The sequence below is a fragment of the Ranitomeya variabilis genome, chromosome 4 (assembly GCF_051348905.1).
Source record: "Ranitomeya variabilis isolate aRanVar5 chromosome 4, aRanVar5.hap1, whole genome shotgun sequence".
NCBI lineage: Eukaryota > Metazoa > Chordata > Amphibia > Anura > Dendrobatidae > Ranitomeya > Ranitomeya variabilis.
In genome coordinates, this window is record NC_135235.1 from 47,883,335 (window position 1) to 47,895,474 (window position 12,140).

The following is a 12,140-nucleotide window of genomic DNA, read 5'->3' on the forward strand; positions in this document are numbered from 1 at the left end:
CAAAGGGGGGGGAGGAAAGATATTCCCTGCTTAATCAATTCAGGGCCCATAGAAAATAGAAGCAGTGGATACTCCCTTCCCACACCGGCGCCATTCCAGCGATGTCATTCTTGGCAGGAGAGATGTGACACTGTTGGATAACGGGAACGCTGCAGCCAATCAATGGCCATTAACTAGCTGTAGCCTTTACTACTGTGCCACATCAGAAGTCCGCTCTAATGGAGTACTGAGGACCTGCACCCGATCTGCAGCCCCTGAATGCTGTGAGACCGCTGAAGCCAATGTCCAGTCACCCCCAGGAGCAGAAGCGCTGATTCCCATGTTGCAGAGGTAACGCTCCCTCTGGCAGCTCAACAAAACTGCTAGACCGGACTCTCAATCTTCAGGAGTGCACTGCACCCTGGAAAGCAGGAGGTCAAGAGGGAGAGGAGTGGAACGCTTCTGAAAACAGACCCTTTAAATAAGAGTGCTGTTCCATGGGGAACACCTGTTCATGTGGTCCTTAGAACAATCAGCAGTTGCTGCGATGACGGACTCATGACCCGCTCCTCCCTTCACCACAAATTCCATGCATGTGCCACATCGCTCTTACTTCACAGGTCTGACAGCAATTCCCAGCAAGCTGCCCCGGCACAGCGAGGAGGTGCAGAGGAATTGGGACGTCAATCACTTCTCTGTGGCTGCGATATCACCAGAATTGGCTTAAACAAATGCACGCCTCTTGTACTCGTCCAGCTAATTATAATATGCAGCAAAAAAAAAAGGTACTATTGAGAGAATAGAGGAATTACTGTAAAAAAGACAATTGCAACAATATGAATACAGGGGTAAACCCTGCGGACTGGTTCCCTTTAATCACCTTCACAGGGAAACCAAGAAATGGAGAACGTAGTAAGGAAACGCATCATCTTCTCGTAATACACAGAACTGTAAACCACTGCAGGAGTCCGGTCAACCAACGCGAGCGAGCTACGACGGCCGTGCCCGGCAGATCATCTGTGGACAGCTGGCATCAAGGAGATCGGCTGCAGTCACCTCTACGCAGCTCAGAGGAGGAAGGTGTGTGTGTGTGTGTGTGTGTGTGTGTGTGTGTGTGTGTGTGTGTGTGTGTGTGTGTGTGTGTGTGTGTGTGTGTGTGTGTGTGTGTGTGTGTGTGTGTGTGTGTACACATTTTACACACACATAATAAATTGGTTTTCCAGCTAAAAGAATAATAGTAAAAACTGTCTATAAAATAGTAAGTTATTAACTTTGTCATTTCCTTCAGTTCTGAAAGTTACCCCTGATCTTCAGCTATACGCCCTGGTCACAGTTCCCCGCAGGACCGAAGCAGGGTGTGAAGAGGACTGGCAGTCTACTCATTTCCAAAGCCAAGCTAGCCCCCTTCCCAGTCACAGCCGATGTATAGACAGAAGGGGGCTGGCTCAGTTATTGATAGGAGCAGTCACCACATCACTGATGACACAGGAAACTGTCTCGTGTCACACAAACCCAAAAAAGACCTGGAATAGAGTTTCTTGGATTGCAGTAGGTTGAATAACTTACAAAGATTGTAGTTAAATGTCTTTAATTTAATAAGATGGAGACCCCATTTAATGGCAGAGCAGAAAAAATCCAAAATGAGACGCCAGCGATATCCAGGCGGTAGGTACCTGGCTACACGCCTTTATCTAGACCCCCCATTAGTCAGACAAAATCATATCGGACGTCGAACAGACATCAGAAATGCATCCAGCCAGCCTAGGACAGAGGTATATGTACACACAAGATTTCTTGCAGAAATTTCAAGGAGGTAAATTTGTTGTTTATAAAAAATATATATATATATATATATATATATATATATATATATATATATATATATATATATATATATATATATATATATATATTTTAACACTTCCATGTTTATCTCCTTTCTGGACGTAGAATACAGAACAAGGGATACAGTGGCATGTGCTAAATAATTAAAGCTCAGTAACGGGCACGGATGAGAAAGTGGCTCCGGATGGGTGAAACACAAGCCGACAGTGACCAGTCATTCCAAGATCAAGTTCTTTTCTCAGAACTCCTGCGCTGGCGGCAGACATCTCCCCGCAGTTGTCACCTGGTGATCACATGTGCGGAGGGGACAGACAGACGGACGGACGCAATCCCAATCTTAAGGTCTCAAAGTCATCCAAAGTGCATTTTATTGTCAAGAGTCTTGGGGGGGGGGGGGGGGATTCATCAAAGCCTCCGGCTGTGCATTGGATGGCTGGGTATAAGCCTTGCAGGATAAAGGATTTCCTCTGACGCCTCATGAGCAGATTAATGCGTCAGTCATCTATGCCGCGCGCGGTGGATCCTAATCAGAGAAATCATCCATAAAATACAACGTATTTCAGCTCCCAGGCTCCATCATGTGAGATTATGTAATGTCTGCAATCCCTGCCCCCAACGCTTCAACGCAAGGAGGGCAGAGGAAAAGCACTGCCAGCAGCATGTATACGAGGCTCATATAGGGCAACACTACTAATAATCCTGCACATGGCGGCAAGGTGCGGCGTCACCAGTAAGTGACCACAGACTGGACGGACGGTGTCTAAAGACAATAGCAGTCTGTTCCGACCTCACGTAGGATGGGCACAAGTTCCCCCCATACCAAGGTTGCCAAGTCTCTACCCACACATCCATGAAATAAGCATCGTCTTCACACCAAAAACGCACGTAGAGGGCAATAAACCCAATATTATCCCTATGGACCAGGAAGACAGACAGATGGCATCCCAGACGGATATAAACGACTTATGATCCAACCCAGATTCCTTTAAAATTGCAGCGTGCTACATTCATTCAGCTGTAGTCATCGTTTTCATTTATAGAAGCCATCATTAAAAAATTCTCAGGTTTAATTCTCCATCTTATATTGCTCAATTACAGATTAGTAAAGGAAAGGGCACAAACATGGCAGAAATAATAGCATTAATGTGGTTGTCCGCTGCTTATTTTATCATACAAACCCAAACTGGGGTCAGAGGGATTATTTATCCCATATGGAAGAGTAGTCGGCGCTAGCTTAATGGGGACATCAATGGCAGTCAGAATGGTTTGCGATAACGTGGTATTAGTCGGTGCTCAATATAAGGCTATGTTCACATGATCAGTATTCAGTCAGTATTTTACATCAGTATTCGTAAGCTAAAACCAGGAGTGGGACAATCAGAGGAAAAGTATAATAGAAACACATCACCACTTCTGCATCTTTCACCCACTCCTGGTTTTGGCTACAAATACCGATGTAAAATACTGACCAAATGCTGAACGTTATGTAAAAAAAAATAATATATAGCGACAGGTAGTTTCTTCAGACGCAAAATACAAATATGGAACGCACCAATCCAAGACTGTTTACTCCACGTTTCCTTTGTCTTGTGTTTGCACTTAATAAAGCAATTTTGGACTGATGAGTGCCATATTTGTTTGTGCTCTGTTTCTGAAGTTTTCTGGTTTAAGAAAACCCCTTATATGAAAAACAAATAGGCCTTTATTCACCCTCCCCAGGTCCAGAACAGCGTCTCTGTTGTTGCTCTCGATGTCCGGGTGCAGCGCTGTCGATGTGACATCAATAATAAGCAGCGATCCGAGCGGCTTGTGCCACCAATTCGGACAGAGCTGCTGAGCTCAACTATTGGTGGCATCGCTGTCAACCTGACCAGGCAATATGTGTAGACTCTGTGCTGGACCTGGGGAGTGTGACTAAAGCCCAGTTTGTACAATTGGTGGAAAACCCATAAGGCTGCTTTCCCACTAGCATTGGCACGGGGCTGTCGCTATGCGTCGGGCCGACGTGCGTTGTGAAAATAATGCCCGACGTGGACAGCGGAAGCAGTCTCACAACGCTTCTGCTGCCCCATTGTAAGGTCCGGGGAGGAGGGGGCGGAGTTTCGGCCGCGCATGCACGGTCGAAAATGGCGGACACGACGCGCAAAAATGAGTTACATGTAACTTTTTTTGTGCCGACGGTCCGCCAAAACACGACGCAACCGTCGCACGACGGTTGCGACGTGTGGCCATCCGTCGCAATGCGTCGCCAATGTTAGTCTATGGGGAAAAAAAAACGCATCCTGCGGACAACTTTGCAGGATGCGTTTTTTCTCCTAAACGACGCATTGCGACGTACAGCCAACAACGCTAGTGTGAAAGTAGCCTAAGCAGGAAGGAGACTGTTCATATCAGCATAGGCAAGTATTTTTCTCCCCAGTGTTCACTTAAGGGCAAGGTCCCACAGAAGATTTTTGCATTACAGTGGCACATGGGATTTCATGAACAATAATCTGCAGTTCTGCAGATATTAAAACCGCAGCAAGTCAAAGCTTCCTGCTGATATCAGGCAAAGAAAAAGGCGCTCAACATTTCAGAAGCGAAATCCGCAGCAGAAAATTTTGCAGTTGATCTAGCACAGGGGAAGGTTCCCCCAAAATTCTGTGGGGGATAGTCTCAAGAAACAAAATTGGGCAGAGGCATGGTCTACAATAGACAGATCCAGAATACATGGCTCTTTCTGATGTTAAGAGTCTGCTGACCTATGGCCACCAGTGTACCATCAAGGGCCAGGGGGAAAAAAAAAAGGCAACGCACTGTTCACTTCCACTTCGCACTTCCCAGGATGCATGCGAGATCAACAGGTATAGTGCACAGAGCCTATAGGGTTAAACAAAGCCTAAAGCTTCCATAGAAATGCACCAAACTTCTGCACATCATACTTTGGGAGATATGTGGAACTTTTCTGTAAGTAGACAGATTGCAGGATGAAAAATAAGAGGAAAATAAAATGCGTTAACCAGGAAATATCACATGGCACCATATGGCCTTAGAACACTTTCACACGTGTATTTTGCCTTGGTATTTGCAAAACTTTACTTTTTTTTTTTTTTTTTTCTTCTTCTTCTATGATTTTCTTCCACTATACTGATCTGTAAACACAGGGCCCAGTGCCCACGCTGCCACTACACAGTCACACTCAGGGCCCAGTGCCCACGCCGCCACTACACAGTCATACGAGGGGCCCAGTGGCCGCGCTGCCACTATGCAGTCACGTGCGAAGCCCAGTGGCCGCACCGCCACTACACAGTCACACGCGGGGCCCAGTGGGCGCTCCGCCACTACACAGTCACACGCGGGGCCCAGTCACACGCGGGGCCCAGTGGCCGCACCGCCACTACAGTCACACGTGGGGCCCAGTGGGCGCACCGCCACTACACAGTCACACGCGGGGCCCAATGGCCGCACCACCACTACACAGTCACACATGGCCCCGTGTTTATTTACATATGTACAGATTACAACCAAACCTGGAAGGAAAACATTTAGGAGACGTTTGGCACCAGATCCGGCCGAGATCACTTCCTCCCATAACACAAGAATGTGTACAGGACTGAAGGACGTCCAAGGGAGGAATCTGCAGTTTAGAAGCACGCAGAAGACATTCCACAGACAGCAATAGAAGTGTGAAGGGACGGCCGTGCTCGGTGGAATTCAGCCACCATGTTGCAGGGCGATGTGAATCCACACCCTGCCGCAGCCGAGGGAAGGGAGAGCTGGAAATGCGCTCACCAACTCTAAAGATGTCAACTAACACGCCTGAGCTCTGCTGCCAGGAATAGCCATGTAAACAGCAACTCTAATGAATGAAGGCGCTGACCGCCATGGACGCGGAGGCTCAAGAGAGGAACATCAAATACCCCTCCCAAAGTGCTGCACACTGATAAAAGGGGAAGACGGACTGGGCATGTGGAAATGTCCAATTCATTAGTTCCCAGTGGACATAAGACTCTACCACCAGGCGTGGATGTGTACTGGGACAGAGCAGCCGCCGAGACACTGAGGATCCAGCTGATGGTTTCCTCTAGCTGCCACCATTCCTCTGTATAACCCCATAAACATACAGGGAAAGGGGAATAAGCTAATGCCAGACACCTTTATAAAAACTGAGGATAGGGCATATTGAAATGTAACATGTCCGATCCTTCTCTCCCCTTCCTATACATTAGATGGACAGTGTCTCCACAAAAGCGTTCACTTCCCTCCAACATACCTGACCTCTTGATAAACAGGTGGCTGATATCAAAAGAACCTTTGCACTTCTACAAGTTCTTTTTTTTATGGATTTTGATCCTTTATCTTCTCAGGCTAATTTACAAGAGCCATTTCCATAGTGTTGGAGTATATTACACCTGTGTTACAGATGTACTAAAAGAAGTGTCTAAAGTCTTTATAGGAGAGATGGTAACCATAGTAACAACGTAGCGCACCTTCCAAGCAATTAAAGGGTTGTCATCATCTGGAACACTTATGACGCATCCACAATAGGATAATCCATTAATGACAGATCGATGTGGGCACCAGCGGAGGATCTCACACCAACGTCGGGGCTGGGACCCCTTTCACAGCCAGCGGAGACGAGGCAGTGCGTTTGTGGCCCTCTCCATTAATCCGGATCGCGTTGGAATATTTCAGGCACCCGCTCGCTCAGTAATTTTGGGAGCCATACGTTTCAATTAGCAAACATGCAACTTTGCGCTGAGATTATTCTCCAGCAGTGCAGGTCTTTGAAGCCAGGCACCATCCGTGTCCGAATCCGCATGCTCTAGATCTGATTGGAATAAGGGTGAATTCCTTATTTTGGAGCCACAGAGGCGGAGACACAGCGTGAAGCTATCCCGACTCTGTGGGGGCATGTAGAAACACCACGCCGCTGTATGATCCCCGCTGCAGCCAGGTGTCTGTACCTGCGGCTCTCCGGAGAGAAGACGCGGCTTAAGACAACGATACTACCACCTGCATCATGGTTGGCACCCAGGTTTCCAAGATTTCCAGGAGGAGAAGTGTCAGGCGAAGAGTCATATACAAGCACTGATGAGGACACCTACTAAAGACATAGTCAGACAGGCATCAGCCGCCACGTCCCCGCATCGTAGTGTGTCACCTCCAATAACGTATGCACCAGAATGAGCCCACGGCACAATGCAAATATCCGACTGCAGTAACGGTTGAGTCACAAGACAGTCACCCTACAATCATAACAGACGCTGCTGCAAAAACAGGGCCATCAGGAACTTCAGCAGGACCAGAGTCGAGAGTATAAAAAGCCAAATAATCACAAAGCGGCGCTCCATCCTCCGCGGGCGCAAGAAAGGTGGCGTGTTACCGGCCATTATCGGACGGCATAACAGAGGCGGATGCAGGGGTCACACAATGTGCTGCTAATTCTCTCATTCACTTGTACAATGGTCAGACTGGGTGGAAACTGCAGAAAACACTGTTGACAACGTCCCCATCCCCCCATGTACACGGGGCTGTCAACACAGGGCACGGTGACAGCCGAGCGCCAGCTCCCGTGTCCCGGCATTGTACTCTAGGGTTACACGTCATTCCTCCATACCAAACAATATACGTTTTATCCTAGGTGGAAGAGACTATTCCGCAGATCTGCCCCAGGAGGAACTTCTGCTTCACCCTCCCGTGTTTCCGTGTTATCGGAGGGAACGCTGGCTGTTATTTAGCCTGGGTTGCATCATATGCCGAGGATTGCCGAGCGCTCGTCTCATACAGGGAGTAAACAGGAGCATGAAGCAGAAGAATCTCACTAGTCAGCAAAGCTAACACCCTCATAAAGGGGCACAAAAGCGGCCATAACCTTCATGTGTCCGGCAATAAAGCGCTGACCGAGGGAAACGTTACTTCACTACGAACACTTAGACGGAGCCGTCGGCTCTTATTGCCAAAATTACAGCTTTTACCACTATGGACACATCCCCATAAATATAATAAGTGACTTACACCACAGATAAGGGGACGCAGCTCATACAAGTTTGTTAGCATCTGACAACATTTGCTATAAGAGGTCTGCAACGTCCCATTTTTCTTCTCCAAAGCTTTTCTTGCGCTGCACCAGTTTTCTAGCATGCGCTACCTACCCCCATAGGAGATGCCATTAACACCTGACTGATGTCGGACCAACATCCACCTCAAGATCAGGGATAGGCAGTTGTTTTAAAGACCCATTCAAGTAAAATTAGAGAACCACGCATTTGCTCTCCATTCCTGGTGGAACAACATGTTGTCGAGAAAGGTGATGCATCACACATTTAAGGCACACCCTGTCATTTCTAACACAAACTGTTCTAAAAGCCGCCATACACCTTAGAGAAAAGTTGGCAGAACCCTCCAATTTCAGCAGGATCGGCTGACCATCTGATGTGTGAGGCGGAATCCCAACAAATTATCTTAAAGGACAAAAGGATCTTTTGTTGGAATTCCGTAGTCCGATCCTTTAGTTTGGAAAAGACAAGCTATTGTTCGTCTGAGATCTCTCTTCCGAATCCCCAAAACCACAAACTAGGAATGCTCGTCCCATCTGGCTGCGCCCCTCTCATGGCAAACACAGGAATGCTCGGTCTAACCAAGAGATAGCCGTCAGCCAACGGCTATGCAATGTGTATGGCTAGCCAGCTTAAAAAAAAAAAAAAAAAAAAAAAAAAAAAAAAAAAAAAAGAAGTCCCCCAGTTGAACTATACTCACCCTCACTGGGTCCAGCAGGGAGTCTCCGCCGCCACTCCTAGTGTCTGTTAATGTCAGCAGCCCTAATGCCACGAAGACAGAGCTACAGCCAATCATTCAGCTCAGTAGCTCATGCCATCAACTAGGGCAAAGTCGCTGAGCTCAGCGATTGGTTGCAGTGCCGTGCCTCGGCACCACAGATAATAACAGAAATCGGTAACAGCTTCAGAGCCCGGAACCCAGGGAGGGTAAGTAGCATGGTTTTGTTTTGTTTTTAAAGCAATCTGCAGTGGAAGGGCAGGGTTTTTTTTCTAATCAGATATGCGCCTTAAAAAAAATAAAAAAAAAACAACAACTTTTTTTTTTTCCAGGCGGGTCTACCCCATTTCATAGCCCAATAAATAATTACTCATCCAATGAATCCCCCAACAGTTACTTTGGTGGTCCTACCAGACAACACTGTTGAACACAGTGATTGGTGTCAGTGGTCACAGACCTCATCTCTTACCACAGTGGTGGACTTCACACATAACTCGTCTGTGCCCAGCATGTTAATCGTGCTGCCCTCATACCAAACTGCAGGCCAAGACCTCAGCCGCTGCCAATGACACTAATGTCAGGTTAATGGCACCCAGATACGGTTACGGCAGCCGCCCCCGCCTGACACGCGGCAGCCCCCCCCGCGTATACGTGACACGCGGCAGCGCCGCCCCCTCGCGTATACGTGACACGGCAGCGCCGCCCCCTCGCGTATACGTGACACGGCAGCCGCCCCCTCGCGTATACGTGACACGGCAGCCGCCCCCTCGCGTATACGTGACACGGCAGCCGCCCCCTCGCGTATACGTGACACGGCAGCCGCCCCCTCGCGTATACGTGACACGGCAGCCGCCCCCTCGCGTATACGTGACACGGCAGCCGCCCCCTCGCGTATACGTGACACGGCAGCCGCCCCCTCGCGTATACGTGACACGGCAGCCGCCCCCTCGCGTATACGTGACACGGCAGCCGCCCCCTCGCGTATACGTGACACGGCAGCCGCCCCCTCGCGTATACGTGACACACAGCAGCCGCCAAGCATTTATCTGATCCGCAGTGTGACAGGCGCCACAAACGAGTGTTACTACTGCCACTATACAGCTCACAGGACCAGTCACACACAACGCCTGACATCCAACTGAAACGGACACTAGGAGGGTGACATCAAGAGGCGGAGCCACAACCTGTCACTCAACAGCTCTCAGCCAATCAGCATCATTGTGTCGTAGTCCTCCATTCCCATTGGCTGGGGAAGCGACTCCTCACAAATGTCCTTTTCAGTTGGGGGCCAGGAACCCACTACAAGTTCAAAAGAGGGGAGGGCTCAGATTAACCCTCTTATAGCCATCCTTATTTAAAGGGACAGGACCAAGGGTAAGCCTGCAAGTCTGGGGAGGTGAGGTAATGGCTGCTATAATGGGGGTCACCCAAATACAGAGAAGGGGCTGAATACAACACTCCCAGGACGGGAGAGGACAAGTCAAGGACTTCTATGTGCCACCATTGTGAGGATTACTGTAAAGGGGAAAGACCACACAATCTGGGCTATAGCGCCCCCAGCTGCCGGGAGGAGCTACCTCACCACAGGCGCTGGGCCGAAGAGCTCACACGCTAATCACTGACATGCGCAGTGCGGCTGTGGCCTCCACAACCGCCGCCGGCGACACAGAAGACGATTCCGGTGTCTGGAAGTGACTAATGAAGTGCGGGCAGCAGATTGGGCAGCATCGGGCGCTCACCTGGCTTTATCCCGTTGCCGGCTTCCTCCTCCCGTTCATCTCCCCCGGGACCGGACTCCCCCTGGTTTCCGCTTGTCCGGTCCCCCCAGCTCTGTCCCGCTCCGGAGTTCTCCAGCTCGACTGGGTCCGGTTCTTTTCTTCCTGTAATGGCGGCTCCGGAGACCGAAGAAGCAAAATAAAGCAGACGGGAACTGCGTGACGTCACCCTGCACCCGGGGCCGGCGAGCCATGGGATTGGGTGAGCTGCGCGCTGCTGGCGGCCAATAGGAAGCCGCGTCTTAAGCGGCTGAAGGGTGACGTCATCACAGCGGCATTAGAGCAAAATAACAACAATAACAACAAGTAGCTGTGAGGAGATGGGTGTGAGGGGCCCGGTGTGAGGAGATGGGTGTGAGGGGCCCGGTGTGAGGAGATGGGTGTGAGGGGCCCGGTGTGAGGAGATGGGTGTGAGGGGCCCGGTGTGAGGAGATGGGTGTGAGGGGCCCGGTGTGAGGAGCCGGGTGTGAGGAGATGGGTGTGAGGGGCCCGGTGTGAGGAGCCGGGTGTGAGGAGATGGGTGTGAGGGGCCCGGTGTGAGGAGCCCGGTGTGAGGAGATGGGTGTGAGGGGCCCGGTGTGAGGAGCCCGGTGTGAGGAGATGGGTGTGAGGGGCCCGGTGTGAGGAGCCCGGTGTGAGGAGATGGGTGTGAGGGGCCCGGTGTGAGGAGCCCGGTGTGAGGGGCCCGGTCACGGTGTGAGGAGCCCGGTGTGAGGAGATGGGTGTGAGGGGCCCGGTGTGAGGAGATGGGTGTGAGGGGCCCGGTGTGAAGGGCCCGGAGTGAGGGGCCCGGTGTGAGGAGATGGGTGTGAGGAGCCCGGTGTGAGGAGATGGGTGTGAGGGGCCCGGTGTGAAGGGCCCGGTGTGAGGAGCCCGGTGTGAGGAGATGGGTGTGAGGAGATGGGTGTGAGGAGATGGGTGTGAGGGGCCCGGCCCAGCACTGCCGTAGACACAAGCACTCCTGTAATAAAGCTATAAACACGTCACATACACCTCCTTATACAGCTCTCTGTGGTAAAGCAGGGGGACTGCAGCAATGGCTGGCATTACAGCTCCCTGCTTGTCTTCACCCTGCTTTCCTCGTGTATGTTCACACATAAATGAGGGCGATTTATAAAAAGATAACCGGAGCCATACACAACAGCATTTATCGTTGCTAGGGAGAATAAAATCTGGTTGCTATGGGCAATTTAATTTGTCACAGCAACATCGCTTCTGGCGTCTGCTCCGCTGGTTTTTCAAGTTATGCGACTGCAGTTTGTTAAAAAATCTAAAGCCATTATGGTGCTTTACCCTCCTCCCCGGGTCCAGCGCCGATTCCCAGTGCCTGATAGGGCTCAGTCAAACAGCCATATAACACGGACAATGATCGCACCGCTATGCAGCAGTCGCGCACAGTTCAGTCCGAGCTATACAGCTGTCTGACATCACAACGACAACGCTGCAGCCGATCACTGAGCTCAGCGGCTCTTCCCACCAACTCAGGCAGAGCTCACTGATTGGCTGCAGCGCTGTTGACGTGACATCAGATAATAACAAGCAGCGAAACCAAAGAAATGAGTCGGAGCCCAAGTTGGTATACGTGCAGCGTAAGAGAGCGTTCACACTGTGGCTATTTAACAGACAAAATCTAAGCTAGAAACAAAAGGAGCAAATACCCTGCAGTAAATAATTAGTGTGCATGTAAATAACGTAGGGGGCTTAGCAAACGCTGTGATTAAAAACACGTGTAAAAGTCATCCCACCGCGACAAGGTGTACCCTAATCAGGAAGGTCCTATCCGCT

At 50.1% G+C, this 12,140-nt stretch overlaps 1 protein-coding gene across 2 annotated transcripts in view; it reads right to left on the reverse strand.

The window, feature by feature from the left end:
• ZRANB1 (zinc finger RANBP2-type containing 1) overlaps positions 1-10,574 on the reverse strand; it is a 47,437-nt gene extending 36,863 nt beyond the window's left edge. The window contains exon 1 of one of the 2 annotated variants that reach the window (XM_077258459.1): positions 10,320-10,574. The gene's annotated coding sequence lies outside the window, so the exon portion shown is untranslated. The remainder of the gene's footprint in view (positions 1-10,319) is intronic. The other variant, XM_077258460.1, reaches the window with a different exon arrangement.
• Positions 10,575-12,140: the final 1,566 nt, after the last annotated feature.